This window comes from Entelurus aequoreus, linkage group LG01, assembly GCF_033978785.1.
Source record: "Entelurus aequoreus isolate RoL-2023_Sb linkage group LG01, RoL_Eaeq_v1.1, whole genome shotgun sequence".
NCBI lineage: Eukaryota > Metazoa > Chordata > Actinopteri > Syngnathiformes > Syngnathidae > Entelurus > Entelurus aequoreus.
In genome coordinates this window covers 29216472-29240465 of record NC_084731.1, presented here as the reverse complement: position 1 = coordinate 29240465, position 23994 = coordinate 29216472, and positions in this window count along the sequence as shown.

Here is a 23994-nt window from a genome sequence, read left to right as displayed (position 1 = left end):
TATTTTCAAGTTAGAATGCATAAAATAAGAAATCCATCCGTCGTCATGTCTTTCATAATGATTGTGAACGATAGGCAAAATTCCCCAAAAAGTGCAGTTCTCCTTTAAACACGTGCAAACTTGATAGCACACGCAAAGCTGATCTACTAAACTTGTGCAGAGTGGATCGTGTATGTTCGGTAAGCAGAATAAGGAGCGCAATATATTTTGCGTCCGTCTTCATTACATTAATATGCAGAATATAAGCTTATCGTCAAAATGGCCATAATATTAGGAGAAAAAATCCAAATACATTAAACAGCACGTGCAATGTGATTTATCAAAACATCACCGTTTTGGGAGCACTACTTTGCGTTTCATTGAGCATGTGTCAAAAGGGTGTGCTAACTCAGTGGTCCCCAACCTTACTGTAGCTGCGGACCGGTCAACGCTTGAAAATTTGTCCCACGGACCGGGGGGGTTATGGTATTTTTTAAAATGTGTATTTATTAATTTTTTTCGTCATAAAGAAATATAATCATGTGTGCTTACGGACTGTATCCCTGCAGACTGTATTGATCTATATTGATATATAATGTATATATTGTGTTTTTTATGTTGATTTAATAAAAAATAAATAATATATATATATATTTTTTTATTTCTTGTGTCCACGGACCGTTACCGGGTTACAGGGGGACCCCTGTGCTAACTGACATGGACGGATGCAAAATAGGTGCCCCGTGCTGCAAAGACAGAGGATGGACGGAGAATCCTCTGTCATACGTGTACAGTTCAGCGTAGAAATATTAGACTTATCGCCTATTCAGCAACATCATTTTATAATTTTAAAGCTGCTGGATAACTTAAAGGGCTGATTGAAATGAATACAATTGTATGTCTGCTGGCCTTTTTTTAATGGTATTTAAAAATTGTATTTATGAAATATAATACTAAAATAAAATATATCTCCTACACAAAAAGATTTCTTTCATTATGCATTTTCTTACGTTTGGGTGATTGCCGACACACGAATGCGCTGGTAAAGCGATCCACAGCCTCACGCACAGAAAAAGGGCCATGTTCACACTGCTTGTCAATTCCGATTGTTTTTGCCCATAAGCCACCTGTATTGGATTTTTTCATGTCCGTATGAACAGTGCAATTCTGTGTTTTTCATATCCGACCCAGGCCTCTTTTGTATGTAGAAATAAATCGGATATATATGAGATGCGTCCTCAATGTGAACGCTCCTACGCCCATCTGACCGGAATGTCATCAAAAAGCCATAAGCAGAAAACTGGTGAAAATAATATGTTTTAGGAACTCATTGCATATGTTTCAGATTTTTTTTTTTACAGATTATACATGTGTGCTGCTGGTGCAATACAACAAACACAGGTAGGAGCATGATAACATGAATGTGCAGAAAATGATCGTGTTTGTGGTTAAAGTCTCGTATGCACGCAAACTCCTTAAGTGGACCCCGACTTAAACAAGTTGAAAAACGTATTCGGGTGTTACCATTTAGTGGTCAATTGTGCGGAATATGTACTTCACTGTGCAACCTACTAATAAAAGTCTCAATCAATCAATCAATCAATCCTTATTTAAATAAGGCGGTCTGCACCACTTTTCAATTGCACACGCGGTCTTAGTAGATCACACGCAACACGCCCAGTCATAGACATGGTTAGCTAGCAGCTAAAGTCCAGCCCCAGTCGGCAGTGTTTTAGCTACTTCTAAATCACTAATCCTCGCCTCCATGGCAACAAATAAAGTATGTTTCTTACAAGTATCATCCCCGCAGGACCAGGAATAGCTAAACATGCTTCACTACATACCATAGCTCACCGGCATCAAAATGTAAACAAACGCCATTGGAGGAGCTACATCTGTAATGATATCAAGTACAGTAGCGTTTCTAGTCGATACTACTATGATTACATCGATATTTTTTGGCATCACAACATATTTTTAAAACATTTATATTATGTTTATAAACTCAGGAATTATGTCCCTGGACACATGAGGACTTTGAATATGACCAATGTATGATCCTGTAACTACTTGGTATCGGATTGATACCCAAATTTGTGGTATCATCCAAAACTTAAGTTAAGCATGCAAACAAAAGAAGAATAAATTATTATTACATTTTAACAAAAGTGTAGACAGAACATGTGAAAAGAGAAAGTAAGCAGATATTAACAGGAAATGAACAAGTAGATTAATAATTCATTTTCTGCCACTTGTCCTTAATAATGTTGACAAAATAATAGAATGGAAAATGACACAATATGTTACTGCATACGTCAGCAGAATAATTAGGAGCCTTTGTTTGTTTACTTACTACTAAAAGACAAGTTGTCTTGTATGTTCACTATTTTATTTAAGGACAAATTTGCAATACCAAAAATATGTTTAATGTACCCTAAGATTTTTTTGTTAAAATAAAGCCAATAATGCCATTTTTTGTGGTCCCCTTTATTTAGAAAAGTACCAAAAAATACCAAAAAGTATCAAAATAATTTTGATACTGGTACCGGTACCAAAATATTGGTATCGGGACAACACTAGTATACTGTATTCAGTAATTTGATTGTAATGTTGTTTTGAACTCTTTTTGTGTGTCTGTTCGGCTGATTGTGTCCCCGTGGTTCAAAAATCACGGAGGGATCATGTTCAAGTTATAAATGTGCCAATTACCTGAAGGTGGACGAGTGGGTCTCCAAAGTGATTCTCAAGTGACGTGTGCAGAAACGTTGCTAGGACATAGATTTTATTTAGGCCGGCTTAATGCAGGCTATTGACTTCTCAATGAGGACCGGGATTAGGTCAAATATACTTCACTCGCTAATGTACGCCTAATGGTTCCACTATAGATTTGCCATAAAAGCAGATGACCATAAATATTGCTGGATTCTAAAACATTTATGAGTGAAATCCAATGCCCCCGCTTTAAAAATTATAGGTGACAGTGCAATGTTAAAAGTGGGCAATCTTTGAACTCAGCATAAAAGTGCCACCGTTCATATTTATCTTCGCAATGCATTTTTAGCTGCAGTGTTTTGAATCAAGTTGGCCTCCATCGGGCATGGCAGGATAATGATGGAGGCCATGGTTACTCCTATTTCTGTAAGATGGTAACGTTCACATTCATAGTACGGTAGTCACATTTAAATCCTGGAAGAAATGTAAATGGTTAACACCATTCATGGAATTTCTGACACCTTGAGAGCTTCGGAGATCGCTTTTACCTGAAATACATATTTAAAAAAGGAAATGGGAGCGAGAATTAAGTCAGTTTAGGTCCGTGTACCTTCCGTTCATTTTATTTCCAATTCTGAAACGCAAATCGAAAAACAAAATTAGCACCGTTTTTTGATTTTTATTATGTATGGCACATTTTAAAAGAAACAAAAAAGGGTTGATTTTGATTAAAATATTGCCATAAAATTGGATTTAGTGTTGTTTTCCTTTAATGGATTTGGATTTTTCCAGATAAACACAAAAATCCAATTCATGTACATCCAAAATGCAAAAATGTGTGTTCATCTGTGTGATGACAAATTGAACCGGAAGCAGAATTTTAGCTTTTCCTTCACGTTTAGCATGTTTTTAGCATAATGCTAACACCTTTGTTCAGCATGAGTCCAGTTGTCGTTTTAAAAATGTGTCATTAAATAGTTGTCCAACTTTTGTTTCAGAAATAAAAATAGAAAAAATGGTCCAAAATTAGTTTTTAGATTTTACATTTGAGAATTCGAAATCGAATGAACGGGAGGTACATGGACCCATAACGGTAACATTTTTGTTCAGCAGGAGTCATATTGTCGTTTCAAAAAACCTCATTAAATAGTTATCCACTTTTGTTTCAGAAATGGAAATAGAAAAAATGGCCTGAAAATAGTTTTTTGATTTGCATTTAAGAATTCAACAGAATGAATGGAAGGTACACGGACCAGTTTTTGTTATTGAGTTTTTTTTCCATGAATGGTATTTGAAAAACAATACCACGATTGATGTATTAAAAATAATTTTAATTTAGTTTTTCAATTAATAAAAATTGAAAACAGCAGTAAACATAAGCGAAAAACAAATGAAAAACAAACATGTTCTTATATTTTGAAATCGAAAGCAAAAATTTAAATAATAGAATATGAATAATTATTATATAACAATAATTATTATTACATAATAATAATTATTACCGCAGTCCAAACTGCCCACGTGGCGCAAACTAATGCAAGTTAAACGATTGAGTTTTGTAACACATTTCTACAATTTGTGTTTTATCTTGAACAATGAGTGTTTTACCTGCTACGTGTCTTATCTGTGTGTTTTTAGCCTTCTCTGTTTTGAGTATTAAAAGACTCTTACCTGATCTCCACTCTCCTGGTTCCTGCATCCTGGGGTCACTACTACTGCTGCCATGCGAGTTTGCATCATAGTATTTACTAATGATTTTATTTGAACTAAAGGACGGACCAAGAGGGGCAACCATAAATCATGAAGCATTTAATACAATGTCAATAAAGCTTTCTGTTCTATTTTGACCTAATTCTAGATTATGTCAGAGTACATGTACGGTAATATATAAAAATATAAATTGTTTTTGAGTGGAATAAGAAAGGCCCAATGATTTTAATGCCTTTTGATTAAAATTTTAACCTTCTAAAAATGTTTTTTTATATGTACATATATATATATATATATATATATATATATATATATATATATATATATATATATATATATATATATATATATATATATATATATATATATATATATATATATATATATATATATATATATATATAATAGATAATAACATATATTATTATTGCACTCAAAAAACATTTTTAGAAGGTTAAAATTTTAATCAAAAGGCATTAAAATCATTGGGCCTTTCTTATTCCACTCAAAAACTATTATATATATATATATATATATATATATATATATATATATATATATATATATATATATATATATATATATATATATATATATATATATATATATATATAATAGTTTTTGAGTGGAATAAGAAAGGCCCAATGATTTGAATATATATATATATATATATATATATATATATATATATATATATATATATATATATATATATATATATATATATATATATATAATAGATAATAACATATATTATTATTGCACTCAAAAAACATATATATATATATATATATATATATATATATATATATATATGCATGTATATATATATTTAATTTAAATAATGACATTTTAAAAAAAAGCTTGATTTGTGTGGCAGTGTCAAAGAGCAAAACATATATTTGAAAAACGATTTAAAATAATTAAAATAACAATTAATATACATATATATATATATATATATATATATATATATATATATATATATATATATATACATGAATGTGTGGGTTCCCTCCGAGTGTTCCGGCTTTCTCACACCTCCAAAGACATGCACCTTGTGATAGGTTGATTGGCAACACTAAATTGGCCCTCGTGTGTGAATGTTGTCTGTCTATCTGTATTGGTCCTGGGATGTGGTATATAAATTTAAACTTGAGAATTACCAAGGTTTGAAAGAGCAGCTGGAACGGATGTGGACGGTCAAGGCTAGTGTGGTCCCCGTGCTAGTGGGTGCGCTCAGAGCAGTAACCCCCAAACTGGGAAAGTGGCTCCAACAGTACCCAGGAACAACATCTGAAGCCTCAGTCCAGAAGAGCGCAGTCCTAGGAACAGCCAAGATACTGTGCAGAACCCTCAAACTCCCAGGACCAGAGCTTGTGGATGACACAGATACCACCCCACCAGGGTGAGAAGGAGATTTTTTATTTATATATATATATATATATATATATATATATATATATATATATATATATATATATATATATATATATATATATATATATATATATATATACATATATATATATATACATATATATATATATATATATATATATATATATATATATATATATATATATATATATATATATATATATATATATATATATATATATATATATATATATATATATACACACACTACCGTTCAAAAGTTTGGGGTCACATTGAAATGTCCTTATTTTTGAAGGAAAAGCACTGTACTTTTCAATGAAGATAACTTTAAACTAGTCTTAACTTTAAAGAAATACACTCTATACATTGCTAATGTGGTAAATGACTATTCCAGCTAATGTCTAATGTCTGGTTTTTGGTGCAATATCTACATAGGTGTATAGAGGCCCATTTCCAGCAACTATAACTCCAGTGTTCTAATGGTACAATGTGTTTGCTCATTGGCTCAGAAGGCTAATTGATGATTAGAAAACCCTTGTGCAATTATGTTCACACATCTGAAAACAGTTTAGCTCGTTACAGAAGCTACAAAACTGACCTTCCTTTGAGTAGATTGAGTTTCTGGAGCGTCACATTTGTGGGGTCAATTAAACGCTCAAAATGGCCAGAAAAAGAGAACTTTCATCTGAAACTCGACAGTCTATTGTTGTTCTTAGAAATGAAGGCTATTCCACAAAATTGTTTGGGTGACCCCAAACTTTTGAACGGTAGTGTATATATATATATATATATATATATATATATATATATATATATATATATATATATATATATATATATATATATATATATACATATATATATATATATATATATATGTTTATATGTATTAGGGTTGTCCCAATACTTATATACAGGTAAATACTGTAGATACTTTATATATATATATATATATATATATATATATATATATATATATATATATATATATATATATATATATATATATATGTGTTTTTTTTTTTATTTATTTATTTTTAAAAATATTAATTATTTTAATTTTTTAATTTTTTTTAAATGTATGTATTGTTTTTGAGACTAAAAAACAAATCAGTCTTTTTTTTTTACAAGTGCCTTATTTGTATTAAAAAAATACAATTTCTAATTAACCAAGCGTATTTTGTTGTTCCAATTCTCTTTCATGAAAAGAAAATTCATCGACCAAAACACAACTAACTATGAAGGCATATAATAATGTTCTTATTCTACGTCCTCTTTCTTATTCTTCTCATCCCCCACTCCAACAAGCACCTGCGTACATGCCAGCCATAAAAACAAACAGTTTGTTTGCTCTGTTGTTGGTCGCTGTCAGTGGGGTCAGGAGGAGGTTGGCAGCAGATAAGTTTGTGTTCAAACGGATCACTGGCCTGCAGTCAATTAACTGGCCTCTGTGCAAATGAACAAAACATGGTCATGATCAGCTCCAATCTCCTGCTAAATCTTGTATCCTGACTCATCTATTAAAGCATGCCAGAGAAACTGACTGCACTACATTTAAATGAGAGGAATTTGACGTGCTGGAGGTCGATGAAGGGCATGGCTGCAGCTTTTGTAGAATTTCTAGAAATGTAAATACATTTTTCTTATTTTGTATTTCTTTGAATCAGTATTAGCAGTAAGAGCTGCCGCAGGGTTTTTGTAAAGAAAATAATTACCCTCAATTACTCAAATTGTGCACCTGATGAATTCCCCTTTCTTTTCGCCACATTTGTCAACACGCTACTTTGACACCTCAGCTAGCAGTTCAAGGCTAAACCAACTTCTATTGACTCACAATACACTATTTTTTTTGGCAAAGCAGCAGGCAATCTGTAATCAGCGCACCTAGGACTAATGAGGACAGACAGTATAAAGACCAGCGCACCTGAAGATCCAGAGCCGAAACGTAGTTCACTCCTCTTAGTAAGCATCCCGTCTCTGGCTTCCCTCCTGCGTACTTGCTCTCTCTGTGACTTCCCAGTTCCCGTGTCTTATTTCATTTGTGTTCCCCGCAGTGCCTTTCCTGTTCACCGTGATCGAGCTGATTCTTGCTTTGGTGTCGTCTCCTTCCCCCGCCATACGTAACACCTGGCCTGTGATATATACACTATTAACAAGGAAATTGGCTTTGTTTTGAAGCCATTTTTAGTCACCATTACCTTCTTATCAATCTGAGGGTTGAGGGCCTCTGGTGAACTAACCCCCCCTCACTCCTGGGTTTGGTTTAATCCGCTTCATGTGAGTGGTGCAGATATTAAGATGTTGAGGACACACATATCCTAACTTTGATTAGCAAATAACCCAAATGCTGAGCATACATGGAAATTAATATTTTTTTCCCCCTCTCATTCTTGTGGCACCTCCTAGAAAATGCTGCCCTGGGAAATTGCCCATGTGGCCCATAGCTAGAAGTGCTTTTGTACTCAGTCAACGAGCAATTATAATAACAGACACAATAACATGCACTAGGAAAAGGGTAGTTTCCTGTATTTTGTATCATTTCCTGTCCAACAGTATCATTTTTCGTTTCACTTCCTGTCCGTCTCTTCACCAGTGGGGTCTTCACCAGTTACTTCATCCATTGGTTCCGCTTCAGATGACACTATCACCTCCAGCGAGGCGCCATCCATCTCCTCACCGGTGCAGTCTTCCGTTTTTCCACTCCAGGAGTCACCCCCAGCTCAGCCTCTCGTGGGTCAGCTGCAGGCACCACTTCTAGCTCTGCCACCGGAGGTTCCACACCAGATACCACGCCCGCCGACAAAGCGCCCAACGGATGCTCAACCTCTCTGTCGGCCGACGGAGCACCGTGCCGATTGTCCTCCTCATCGGCCAGTGCGGGGGACCCTTCCACGCATCCCCTGCGGGCCAGCAGGGACTTGGGACTTAGGTGTGGTCATTCTGTTGGATTGATTGATTGATTTAAACTTTTATTAGTAGATTGCACCGTACAGTACATATTCCGTACAATTGACCACTAAATGTTAACACCGAATAAGTTTTTCAACTTGTTAAAGTCGGGGTCCACGTTAATCAATTCATGGTAAACGGAGAACCCATTCCACCCACGTTTGCCTCCTCTTTGGCCACGTATGTGGCCTTTTTATGGACATGGACCACCGCTGCTGCTGGACCATTTATCATGTGCTCCTGATACTTTTCTTCGCAAGCTGCGGTGGTGTTCCACTCGCCGCCACCAACTGACTCTCTCTCGCTGGCTGCGGGGCAACACAGCCTGGCGACCCTCCTCCAAGTCCTCCCTCCACCCTCCCTTGTTTTTGCACTCTTATCTTTCTGGGACTTAAACATCTGGAATTCATTTTTTGGGGGGAGGAGCTACTGTCCCGACCCGTTATGGAAGGTCTGACCTCGTATTGTTTCATTATTTTCTGTTTTTGTTTGTTTTGCAGTGCTATTATTTTTGTTCCACTTCCGGTCTGAATCTACCAAAGATGTCTCCCTCATCTGTCCCTGTTTGGAAATCTGGAAACACCTAATCCTGGTTACCAATCAGGCTCCTTTATATGCCAGGCCTGCCCTCAGACCGATCATTGGATTATTGTTGCTTGTATGTTGTTGCTTTGTTTATCATGCTTAGTACCTGCATAGCTTCCCCAATGCTTTATGTGCACTTCTCTGCTGCACTAGTTATGTGTTTTAGTTAAAGACTTTTTTTACTTAGACTTAGACTTAGACAAACTTTATTGATCCACAAGGGAAATTGTTCCACACAGTAGCTCAGTTTCAAAGGATGGAAAGGGAAAGGTTGGAAAGGATAATGCAGGTAATAAGTAGACTAAAAATGTACCATAGTAGCAATATAAAATATAGCATATATGTAATATTTACATTTTACATATACAGTATATAACATAAACTGATATACAGTTTTGGTCAAAAGTTTACATACACTTGTAAAGAACATAATGTCATGGCTGTCTTGAGTTTCCAATAATTTCTACAACTGTGATAGAGTGATTGGCGCACATACTCGTTTGTGAGAAAAATATTCATGAAGTTTGGTTCTTTTATGAATTTATTATGGGTCTACTGAAAATGTCACCAAATCTGCTGGGTCAAAAGTATACATACAGCAATGTTAATATTTGGTTACATGTCCCTTGGCAAGTTTCACTGCAATAAGGCAATTTTGGTAGCCATCCACAAGCTTCTGGAAAGCTTCTGGTTGAATTGTTGACCACTCCTCTTGACAAAATTGGTGCAGTTCAGCTAAATTTGTTGGTTTTCTGACATGGACTTGTTTCTTTCAACATTGTCCACACGTCTAAGTCAGGACTTTGGGAAGGCCATTCTAAAAAAATTAATTTTTCTGAGGGAACTCTCCTGAAGGAATCAATAAAGTACTATCCATCGATCTAAAACCTTAATTATTGCTTGATTTAGCCATTCCTTTACCACTTTTGACGTGTGTTTGGGGTCATTGTCCTGTTGGAACACCCAACTGCGCCCAAGACCCAACCTCTGGGGTGATGATTTTAGGTTGTCTTGAAGAATTTTGAGGTAATCCTCCTTTTTCATTGTCCCATTTACTCTCTGTAAAGCACCAGTTCCATTGGCAGCAAAACAGGCCCAGAGCATAATTCTACCACCACCATGCTTGACAGTTGGGATGGTGTTCCTGGGATTAAAGGCCTCACCTTTTCTCTTCCAAATTTATTGCTGGGTATTGTGGCCAAACAGCTCAAGTTTTGTTTCATTTGACTTCACATGGACAAAGATTAGACCTTCTGGAGGAAAGTTCTGTGGTCAGATGAAACAAAAATTGAGCTGTTTGGCCACATGGCTAAATCAGGCTAGAATTAAGGCTAGAATTAAGGTTTCAGAATTGCCTTCCAAAAGTCCTGACTTAAATGTGTGGACAATGCTGAAGAAACAAGTCCAAGTCAGAAAACCAACACATTTAGCTGAACTGCACCAATTTGGTCAAGAGGAGTGGTCAAAAAATCAACCAGAAGCTTGTGGATGGCTACCAAAAGCACCTTATTGCAGTGAAACTTGCCAAGGGACATGTAACCAAATATTAACATTGCTGTATGTATACTTTTGACCCAGCAGATTTGGTCACATTTTCAGTAGACCCCTAATAAATTCATAAAAGAACCAAACTTCATGAATGTTTTTTTGTGACCAACAAGTATGTGCTCCAATCACTCTATCACAAAAAAATAAGAGTTGTAGAAATTATTGGAATCTCAAGACAGCCATGACATTAAGTTCTTTACAAGTGTATGTAAACTTTTTACTGTATATTATATAAATTACCTGCACATTGTCTCCTGTTTCCGTATCTTGGGGTCACAACTACCAATACCATGCAGCATTGTGACATCAATATAATTATTATAGAATTGTCCAAACATGTCAGGTCTAACCAGGCCTTGATTGTCATTAATTAATACCAATACATTTCATACTCCTTATTCCTGGTACATCAACTCCCAGGGCAGACCTGTTTATCTTGCAGTTGTATAACTAACTTTTACATTTATGTAAGAAATCAGTGCCAGTGGCCAAGGCTAAAGTAAACATATTTACTTAACATAACTTATGTATAATTCACAACATGTCAGGTTTCAATATATTATACTTCCCTTCCTAAAGGGAGAAGATTATGTTGCCATGCAATATTGACGTGTACATATCTCAAATTAGTGAGTTTTATTCAATGGGCGTGCCCTTCACTGCTGAGGCAAAATCCCTTGTGTGTTATTCTATCTAATTAAGCTGCAGAAACGTGGACACAAAAATCAGAATACAGTAATCAAAACAATGTATTGACATTTTTTAATGAAAAAAAAAAAAAAAAACTTTCCATGGCCATTGCCTATATTCATGCTTTTTAAGATCGAACGTGGTCATTTGTCTAATAAAAACAATCACCATTACTTGTCTGTTTTCCACACACAATTAAACAACAAAAGCTAATGCCTATAAAAGTCAACCGAGTGCATAATGTGAATCAAGTCTGTAATGGAATATACTTTTTCTTTGCTCCTTCCTTATTTCATTTCGGTAGTGCTCTGTTCACGGAGGAGTAATACAAGTTTAAACACCTGAAAAATGAACCTGCGAATAAATCACTTTGGTAAAAAAAAGAGAAAGAAAATGCTCCTCTTGTTGGAAGGTTGAGTGAAGTGTTCCTAAACTATATTTGTCCTAGAGCCAGCATACGCTGTAAAAAATATAATAAAAAAAACAACTATATATATATATATATATATTATTGCTGCTTTTATTTATTTATTAGATGCCTTTTACTGAATATGCACAAACACTGTTTTTAATATTATGTGATAATGCCTTTTATACAGTATTTTGGACGTTTTATGTACTGTATGTGATTGTATGTCTACTTGGACGTTGGAGTCTGCAATAAAGCTTGATTGACTATTTCAATAACAAATTATCATTCAAAAATTACAAATTAAAATAATATAAATATCGTTTAAATAAAAATAATAATGGTACACCCAAAAGATGATTTAAACCAGTAAGTGACATCAATCACAAAGGTTGACTTTTACTTACGTTCACTTAATTTTCCAACTTTGTTCATTTAAAGAGACCTATTATACAAAAGCAAACTTTTCTTGCCTTATTGATAAGTGATTTTGTATATTTAAAATCTGGATAAATCAAACCATGGAGGCATGGCGCAGATATTTATAAAACAATCTTGCCTTCCTTCATACTTCCTCCGAACAAGCAGTTTGTGACGTCTGCAGATGTCTTCAAATATGGTAGCGACTTACCTGAAGAGCTTTGCATGAGTCCGCCATTGTAGTACGACATTGTAGTCAATAGGTTCCTGTCCTTATTTTTCTTCATCCTCTTGTTGTGGGGCAGACAGGCTCGCACATGCACATGCATCCTCCGCTGTTGCCATTTCTAATACAAAGTAGCGTACAGTTTCAATGTATATCTTTCAGTAGAAGCGCTACAAAATACAACCTGGCTGATGTGGAGAAGAAACAGTCGTAAATAAAACACGTAAATAAAACTGCCCACAAAAAACGGTGCAACCTGAAGAGACGGTCATAAAGCGCTTTGAAGATGGTCTGTAAAACATAATCTATGCAAAGTTTTGACCATAGAACCACCATTACATGTTATGTAGACCACAAGGAAATGTTATATAATATGTTAGAATGTATTGCCATTAAAATGCCACAGAAAATGCAAACACGTATTGATCATCTGTATATAGAAGACTGAAGTCAAGTATTAAAAAAATCGAGGCAAATTTGAATGACATCAGTCAAAAAGTAACTTTCTTATTTGCTGACCTCAACAATGACCTTTTGAACCTGAATAAGAAAAAGACCATTGATGACTTCATAAATACAATGTTTACCATGAGTTTAGATCTTAAAATCACAAGGCCAAGCAGAACCATGCTACACTAATAGATCGTATTTTTACCAATTATTTTGATAATAACACTACAGCTAGTCTGCTAATAACCGTCATCAGTAATCATCTACCAGTTTTCACAATCAATGACAGAAACTACAGGAAAAGGAACATGGATGACAAAAATACATTACGAAGGCTATGCACGCAAAAAAAATTGGGACAATGTGTTCTGTGAAAATGATGTAGATCAAGCCTATGGTCAATTTTCAAACACTTGTATGATACTTTATGACACATATTGTCCATTGGGAAAAAAAAAGGCGAATCAATCATGGATGACAAATGGATTGAAAAATGATTGTAACAAAAAGAAAACATTAAACAGAACATTTATAACACAGATCTACAGAAACGGAAAGTAAGTATACAATTTATAAGAACAAGCTAACTGGCATAGGACATAATATTACAGTCATTTATTAGACAGGAACAAAAATAACATGAATCCATGCATCCGAAATAGCATAATTAAAGATGTTACAAAGAAGGCCTACCCTCAATACTTTTTAGGATAAGGATACGGATACAAAGCCATCATTTCAACATCGTTGATTGATCAAAACACCGTTAGAGATTACCAATGCAATAAATGGTTAACAGTGTGCAGCTGACGTATTTATGGTGCTAGCATTTGACACAATCAATCATAATATCTAAATCAATAAATTAGAACGGTATGGCATCAGAGGGTTGGTCTTGAACTGGGTAAGACGCTATCTAACCAGGAGGGAGCAATACGTGAAGATCGGAGAACACACGTCCACAACGCTAAATATATCCTGTGGCGTACCCCAGGGATCAATACTGGGACCAAAACTGTTCAATCTCTTTATAAACAACATTTGTAAAGTTGTACAGGACTTAAAGTTAGTACTATTTGCAGATGACACGACTGTGTTTTGTTCAGGAGAGAAGTTCGACTCCCTCAGTTCTGTTTTCAGCACACCTGAGTTTGTGTGTTTTTGGTTACCATGGGTGCTGATTAGTTTCACCTGCCTCTGATTAGTGTTCAGGACGCTCACCTGCTTCCGGGCACTAATCAGAGAGCTACTTATTCCTGTTTTTCGCCACAATCAGGCTGGCTGTCTTGTTTGCTCCTGCAACAAGTTAAGCGTGTTACCTTATTTGATTCCTGAGTTAAGCTTCGCCATTTGTTTGCTTTTTGGGTTCTATGCTAAGCTTTTCCTTTACCTTTTCCATAGCTTCCAGTGCTATCGGCACGCTTGTTCTATTTTTGTTTGCATCTTGACCGATTTATGAAAATAAATCATCTTTTTACCCACACCTTGCCTCCGGAGTTTCCGTCTGCATCCTGGGAGAACGATCCACGCATAAACATGAGACCATGGTTTGACAAAAACAGACTATTTTTGAATCTCAGTAAAATAAAATTTGGTAACAGTAGAAGGGAAAGTCAAACACAAATACAAATAGACAGAGTAGGTGTTGAAATAGTAAAACACATTTTTTTTACGTGTATAGATGACAAAATAAACTGGAAATCTAATATAAAAATATACAAACATTAGGTGGCAAGAAATACATCAACAATGAATAAAGCAAAATATGTGTTGGACAAAAGATCACTGCTCGCTAGTTCTACCATATTCGAGATATTGTGTAGAAATATGGAGTAACAACCACAAAGGTACACTTCATTCACTAACGGTGTTACAGAGGAGGTCCGTTAGAATAATACATAATGTTGGATATAGAACACACTCAAACCGTTTATTTATTTAATGAACAATATTGAAATTTAGTGAATTAGGGAAAAGCTAAAACTATGCACAAAGCAAACTTTAATCTGCTACCCCAGAATGTGCAATTATTCCCAACAAAGGGGGTGAAATATAACCTTAGAGAAAATCCATCCGTCCATGTTCTATCGCTTGTCCCTCTCGAGGTCGCGGTTGGCCTGGAGCCACCTCGTCGTCAATTTAGTGTTGCCAATCGACCTATCCCCAGGGGCATGTCTTTGGGAGGAAGCCGCAGTGTCGTGATCCGTTGCCCGGATCATGTTTTGTTTAGTTTTTGACTCCCTCAGTTCTGTTTTCAGCACCCCTGGGTTTGTGTTTTAGTTGTCATGGGTGCTGATTAGTTTCACCTGCCTCTGATTAGTGTTCGGGATGCTCACCTGCTCCCGGGCACTAATCAGAGAGCTACTTATTCCTGTTTTTCGCCACACACTGTCTGGCTGTCTTATTTGCTCCCAGGCAACAGTTACGACTTCTATTCCTATGATTCCTGAGCTAAGCTTTGCCTTTTGTTTGCCTGTTTTTAATGCTAAGCTTTCACGGTAGCTATTTTCTTACCTTTGATTCCCGTGCGATCGGCAAGCTAGTTTTATTTGTTTTGTATCCTGTATGATTTATGCAAATAAATCATTGTCTTACCTTCACTTTGCCCCCTGGAGTTTCCGTCTGCATCCTGGGAGAACCATCCGCGCATCACCATGCAACCACGTCGTTCCATGCAATACCCGGAGAGGACACGTGCAATGTAATTTAAAACATGTGTATGCATTTAAAACCTTTAGTATGTCAGTATGTGGAATTCCATTATTGAATGACTTAAGCAAAAGTGGACACATAAATTAAATAACAGTACACATCACTTTCAGCGGGCATGTTTGCAAATGATATACGTTCTCAATAGGGATCACAGTCAGAGCGCTCATCACAATGTTTTATTTACTGTATGATGTGCATATACACTACAGCCATCTTATTTGTGGAGAAAATATGTATACAAACCCTTGGGGTTCATATATCTTTTACTCCGGCTCTGTGATGAGCCAATAAAAAAACTCATGACACTTCCCTGACAGCTCTGTGCAGCAAAGAGCACGGCTCAAAAAAGAACTACCGCCGCTTTAATAACCACACCTTATGGCATTATATTTCACGCAGTAACTGTGGCATCAATCTGTCTGGGTCCTGCAACATTTAGGGCTCTAAGCAGTCAACTTTTCCATGTAAAACCAGGACAAAAGAAAACGCTTTATGTTTACCTTGAATGACAAGTGCACATATTTTAGAGGTAGTGCTAATATAATAATAATAATGACTTATATTATTATATATTATAAAATTATTATTTTTTTCCTAGTGACTCAAAGCGGGTTACACTGAGAACCCATCGTTCATTCACATGTTTCTTAGGTGTTTTACTAAATATACGTAACTTAGTTGCTCAAAACTTGGTAACAGTTGTATCTAAAGTCCCATCGCAGTTTATTTTTAAGCCCAATTTGTCACATAGTCTCCTCACCCATCTTTGCACTGGCATATGCATTGACCTGATCACTCTGGTTTGGACTCTGTTTTCTTATGTTCCTGGTTTTTTTTTGGTTTTATTTCCTGTCTAGTGCTCTTATTTTGGTTTGCATTTCCTGTTTTCCTCTTTTTTTCCAAAATTCTCCATTTTGGGCGCTGGCTTCCTCACCAGTCCGTGATTGGAAATCATGACACACCGGTTCATGGGTTGCCAACCAGGATGCTTGAAAGAGAATTGCGTAGCATTGGATTGCACGGATCGTTTCTTGAAATTCTGCTTTCCTCCATTGTTTTGTGGCTACGCTAACTATCAAATTAATCAATCAAAGTTTATTTATATAGTCCTTAATCACAAGTGTCTCAAAGGGCTTCACAAGCCACAACGACATCCTCGGCTCAGATCCCACATCAGGGCAAGAAAAAACTCAACCCAATGGTATACAATGACAAAACTTCGAAGGGACCGGTGGAATGGACGTCGAGTGGATCTAGTTAATAAGGTGTTGTGCGCTCTCTAGCTGCACTAGGTTTTGTTTGGTGCTAATACATTTTATTTAATATAATTATTAACATTAATTTATTTTATTTATTTATTATTTATTTATTTTAAAACAATATCTATTATTAATTAAACATTAATATAATTAATATAAATAAATATTACCTGAACGTCATCTCCTGTCTCTGCATTCTGGGCTCCAGACAAACACATAACTTAACACACTGACCGTAAAACAACCCATGCCGCCATTTCAGGTAACCATCCTCGGTTAAAGTAAAGGAACATTTGCCCTCAAAATGAATTGGGGAGTAAATCTGCATTCGTACATAATTAATGTAATATTTTTTGTGATTAATCACATGCTTGTACTAATTGGATTTGACGGCCCTAGTTTTCTACTACCCGTCATAAGTTTGAAAACATTTGCTGTCACGGCTGTTGGTGAGACCCCAGGTTGCAGAGAAAGGTAAAAGTCATTTTATTAGGGATAAGGCTTTCAGGCTTGTCGCTGAGAGTTTGGTTATGTTCGGGTTTTTCTCTGTTTGTGTTTTATTTCCGGTCAGCGCTCTTGTTTTGGTTCCTTTTCCTGCACGTCTCCCTGAGCGCTCGTTTCCCTCCCCTGTCCCTGATTGGCAGCCTGGCACACCTGGTGGCAATTGCCAATCAGGCTGCAATTTAGACTTGCCTCGCCATCCAGTCAGGGCTGGAGGATTGTATCCTGTTTCCTGTTTGCTGGTTCCTGTTTGCTGTTTTCCTGCATTTTCTTTTGGACATTAAAATCATGTTTTCCTGCAACAAACCTGCCATCTCTGCATCTTGGGGTTCATCACCAACACTTCCTGACAAAGGCAGGCAAAATTAAGCATGTAGCAGAAAAAAACACCCCTGTACCAGCACGTCAAAGATAGCGCCATATCTGACAAATGACGCCTGAAGATAAACTCTCCTGATTGGCAATTATGGACAGGCGAGCCTCCTGATTGCCCACCAGGAACAGGTGAGGAGAACCGCGCTCACAACAGTAGTAAAGGAACCGCCTAACATGCCAACAAAGGAAGTGGAGCTAAGAAAATAAGAGCGCAAATAGGGAATGATACAAATCAAGGAGAAAAACGAACAGAAGTCCAAACCCGTCATGAGGGATCACAACAATTCGCTAGTGAATGGAAAGTTGGGTCCACACTTTACAGTTCATGAAGCAAAAAAAAATTTGTAAAATGCTGAACAGCAGACAATTAGGCCTTTAGGAATTTACTGATAGTGTAATCGTTGACTCGACTGATTTTGTGCAGGCAGACAAAGTTCAGTTCCCACTGGCTTTGAACAGCCATGATAACCACACACACTTACGTTAAATCAGGGATGTCAAACATGCGGCGGATGAGTTTGCTAAGTGTATTGAAATTGAACTGCATTTTTAAATGAAAGAAACTGCTGTTCTCAATGTGTCCACTGGATGTCACAATAGCAATTCTGCTAGGCAAGCAAATATTTTATATTGGGGACAGCAAGTATGGGCTGCGACTCCTCCCCCTCAACCCAATGTAAAACAGACGGGAGTAAAATAAACAATTGCTAACCTCACTTAAAATGCTGGATGAGACACTTGCACAATTGATATAGTTCTGTGAAAATGATTTTCTTCTCTGCAAATTTAAAGAAAGTCAACAATGGAAATGACAAATGAGGTAGTTGATACATAGAAGCGTTTTTATCTATGCTTCATTTTGTTTTTGTTCAATCTAGGGTTCTACGGTAACAAATTCCCAGAATTCCCTGCAGCATCAACTCTTCCGGGACGCTACAATATAAACAAACGCCATTGGTGGATCTACACCTAACATCCACTGTAATGATACCAATTTACAAGAGTGTATCTAGTCGATACTACTAAGATTACATCGATATTTTTTTAGCATCACACAATCTTTTTTTTAAATTATTATTATTTATATTATGTTTATAAACTCAGGAAATATGTCCCTGGACACATGAGGACTTTGAATATGACCAATGTATGATCCTGTAACTACTTGGTATCGGATCGATACCCAAATGTGTGGTATCATCCAAAACTAATGTAAAGTATCCAAACAGAAGAATAAGTGATTATTACATTTTAACAGAAATGTAGATAGAACATGTTGAAACAGAACATAACCAGATATAGTAAATAAACAAGTAGACTAATAATTCATTTTCTACCACTTGTCCTTAATAATTTTGACAAAACAATAGAATGGAAAATGATACAATGTTACTGCATATGTCAGTCAGATTAATTAGGAGCCTTTGTTTGTTTACTTACTACTAAAAGACAAGTTGTCTAGTATGTTCACTATTTTATTTAAGGACTGAACTGCAATAAGAAACATATGTTTAATGTACCCTAACATGATTTGCTAAAATAAAGCCAATAAAGCAATTTTTGTGGTCCCCTTTATTTGGAAAAGTACCAAAAAGTACCGAAATACATTTTGGTACCGGTACTAAAGTATTGGTATCGGGACACCAATCATAAATGGGCTGCGACTTAAAGTTTAAGTGGTTTGTAGAAACACTGATAATAAGTTCTTAATGGTGTTTTTGAATTGTTTACTAACTTGAAGTGTTTTGTCAAGAGGATTATTTGTGATATGTACATTTTCAGAATGCCCTTGTTCTATATTGGGCTGAAGTAAAACAAAGAAAACAATCTGAAGTTGTCGTAGTTTTATTTTTAAGTTATTATGCCATGATTTTACCCGTCCGGCCCACGTGGGAATAGATTTTTCTCCATACGGTCCGTGAGCTTGACACCCCTGCATGAAATCATATTTGATTGTAATGCACAAATTACACACTATTGAGCCAAAAATGAAAGAATGGAAACAGATTTGACTTCTCACTGAGAGACTCCCTCTATTTTCCTCTTTTTTCACCCTCCGCACTTGATGCTTTTTATTGGAATTCGCACACTTTGTATTCCCGCTCTAATTGGAGTCAAAATGTCAAAGAAGTAACACCGACGTTCCCCTCCCGACACAAGAATGAATTAAAGATCCTGAGTATAAAGAGTGCACACAAACAACAGTGTGACGAGGATGTGATGACGTTGCGCGCCCATGTCGCATGGCAGTCGTGATTTTTCGTAAATAATAAGCCACGGTTGTGCTCCATCTGCCAATAATGATGTCCGCGAGCCGCGCAGGTCACGGTTTGTTTTGTGGTACTCGTATATAAATGTCATGCAGAACACATTATGCCATGTGTTTGTCTGGCAAAACAGGGACACTAATAAAAACAGAAAACATAAATGTAATGCGCGCTAGCTCAACAGTTCCCATTCAAATAAATATTCACATCACACTTTATCATCTTATCAACATAATTGATCAATGGCGCACTAATTATTATTTGCATACGTCCTCAATTTGTTTCAATCTATTACTTTTTCCCTGAGGTAAACCCTTTGAGAGCCAGTAGGTTGTTTTAAACCAGTGGAACTTCAGGTAACACTTTAGTATGGGGAACATATTCTAAGTAACAAAGACTTAATTTAGAGTTATTTGGTTAGGGTTAGGGTTAGGGTTAAGGTTAGAGGGTTAGGGTTAGAGTTAGGTTGTATAATAAGACCATGCAGAATAAGGCATTAATAAGTACTTAATAATGACTAATTAAGAGCCAATATGTTACTAATTTGCATGTTAATAAGCAACTAATTAATGGTGAAAATGTTCCCCATACTAGAGTGTTACCGAACTTTGAAACTGTTAAAGTCCAAAAGAGCAAAATTACCAGCTTAGATTGAGTATGAATATATTGGTTTTCTGAGTTTTCTGTTGGCTGAGCTGCTCCTCGACCCTGGCTGCCGGGCATTGATCATGCACAAACATCCCCGGAGGTTTGAATCAACATGCTTGGAGCTGAGGAATTCATCGCCAAATTGACAGCCTTCCACCCACAAACATCAGAATCCTGAGGCTCTTGTAGCATATTGTAGAAGACCAGAATAGTTCTGACCTGCTTGAAACTTCCCCTCTAGATTGTCGACTGTCGTTTTCATAGTTTGCCAGATTGTAGTAAGCTGGAGGCGTGTCTGAATGAAATTAAACAATGTCCGTTTATGTTTTGCAACTCAACGCTAAGAAATCTGAAATGCTGATTATCGGTCCTGCTAGACACCGACACATATTTAATAATACCACCTTAACATTTGACAGTCAAACATCTACACAAGGCGACTCGGTAAAGAATCTGGGTATTATCTTCGACCCAACTCTCTCGTTTGAGTCACACATTAAGAGTGTTACTAAAACGGCCTTCTTTCATCTCGGTAATATCGCTAAAATTCATTCCATTTTGTCTACCAATCCAATCCAATCCACTTTATTTATATAGCACATTTACACAACAAGAATGTTTCCAAAGTGCTGCACAGCCATGTTAAAAACAATATTAAAAACAATATTAAAAACTATATTAAAAACAATATTAAAAACAATATTATGCTACACCAATGACTGAATAAAAACAAAGAATAAATGAATAGAAAACCAATACAGAGACAATATAAAAAATAAATATGATTAAAAACGATTTTAAAGGGTGAAACCAATTAAAACAGTAAAATAGACATCAAAATTTATAACCCTAACCCTAACCACACAGGACAACAGAGGACAGAAGACCACACAACTCACGTAGTGTTAAAAGCCAAAGAATAAAAGTGGGTCTTTAGACGAGACTTAAAACACTCCACTGTGGGAGCAGTTTGAACATGGAGGGGCAGAGTGTTCCAGAGTTTAGGGCCGACCACAGAGAAGGCCCTGTCTCCCCTGGTTTTAAGTCTCGTCCTGGGCACCACGAGCTGGAGCTGGCTCTCGGACCTCAGAGCGCGCGCAGGAGTGTAAATTTGGATGAGGTCCGAGATATACTGAGGTGCCAGTCCATGTAAAGCTTTAAAAACAAACAGCAAGGATTTAAAATCAATTCTAAAATGAACAGGGAGCCAGTGCAAACTCCGAAGAATTGGGGTTATATGCTCACGTTTCCTGGCCCCTGTTAAAAGTCGTGCTGCCGCGTTCTGGACTAACTGCAACCGGGAGAGAGTTTTTTGGCTAATGCCAGCATAAAGTGCATTGCAGTAGTCCAGGCGACTTGAAATAAAAGCATGCACGACTTGTTCAAAAAGGTTAAAAGATAAAAATGGTTTTACCTTTGCTAAAAGACGAAGATGATAAAAACACGATTTTAAAACGCCATTGACTTGTTTGTCAAATTTAAAATCGCTGTCTATAGTGACGCCAAGGCTGGTGACTTTGGGACGCACATGATTTTGCAATGGTCCCAAGTCAGTGAGGGCCGGACCAAAAACTGAAATTTCCGTTTTTCCCTCATTCATTATTAAAAAATTCTGGGCTAACCAAGCCTTGACATCACATAGACAGTTGAGAAGGGGTGTCAGGGGGCCGTGGCCTTTTGAAATTGGCATATACATTTGGCAGTCATCTGCATAAAAGTGATAAGACACTCCATGTTTCTTAAAAATCTCTCCAAGAGGGAGAATGTACAAGGAAAACAGGATGGGGCCTAGAATGGATCCCTGGGGGACACCACAGTAAAGCGGAGCAGAAGAAGAGGTGGCGTCCCCCAGCCTGACAGAGAAGGACCTCTCTGACAGGTAGGATCTGAACCACTCTAATGCAGTCCCCCTGACACCCACACAGTCTCTCAGGCGGTCTAAAAGAATTGTGTGGTCGACTGTGTCAAAGGCAGCTGTAAGATCTAAAAGCACTAAAATGGCAGAGCTACCAGAATCAGACATTAAAAGCAAGTCATTAAAAACCTTTAAAAGTGCAGATTCAGTACTGTGCAAAGCCTTGTATCCAGACTGAAATGGATCTAAAGTGCTACCAGTGACGCTGAGATCATTATTCATGCTTTCGTTACGTCTCGTCTCGATTACTGTAACATGTTATTATCGGGCCTCCCTATGTCTAGCATTAAAAGATTACAGTTGGTACAAAATGCGGCTGCTAGACTTTTGACAAGAACAAGAAATGTGTATCATATTGCGCCTATACTGGCTCACCTGCACTGGCTTCCTGTGCACTTAAGCTGCGACTTTAAGGTTTTACTACTTACGTATAAACGGTCTAGCTCCATCCTATCTGTATTGTACCATATGTCCCGGCAAGAAATCTGCATTCTAAGATTATTAGAATTATTATTATTAGTGATTCCCAGAGCCCCAAAACAGTCCGTGAGCTATAGAGTGTTTTTTATTCAGGCTCCAGTAGTCTGGAATGTTCTACCGGTAACAGTTCGAGATGCTACCTCAGTAGAAGCATTTAAGTCCCGTCTTAAAACTCATTTGTATACGCTAGTCTTTAAATAGACCCCCCTTTTAGACCAGTTTATCTGCCGTTTCTTTGCTACTCTGCCCCACTCTCCTGCATGTAGAGGTTATTAGGTGACCACAGATGACGCGCTAGCTGTTCAAAGTCGGGACCCAGGGTGGACCACTCATATGTGCATCAGTTGGGGACGTCTCTGCACTGCTGACTTGTCTCCACTCAAGATGATCCCCTGCTGGCCCCACTATGGACTGGACTCTCACACTATTATGTTAGATCCACTATGGACTGGACTCACACTATTAACTAGTTCCACTCGACGTCCATTGCACCAGTCGCCCAGGAGGAGTCCCCACATCTGCGGTCCCCGCCAAGGTTTCTCATTGTATCCCAGTGGGTTGAGTTTTTTCTTGCCCGAGTACTTTTCTAGTTATCAGTATTTTGTTAGATGCGATTCCAGGTACAGCTTATGATTTTCGAATTTCAATTAATTTAAGAAGATAAACACCTATTCGTTATTTAGGAAGTTATTTTAAATCTCTGATTAATTTTGGACTACATCCACAAAATGAGAGGGTACGTGTGTTGGTGCATAAAT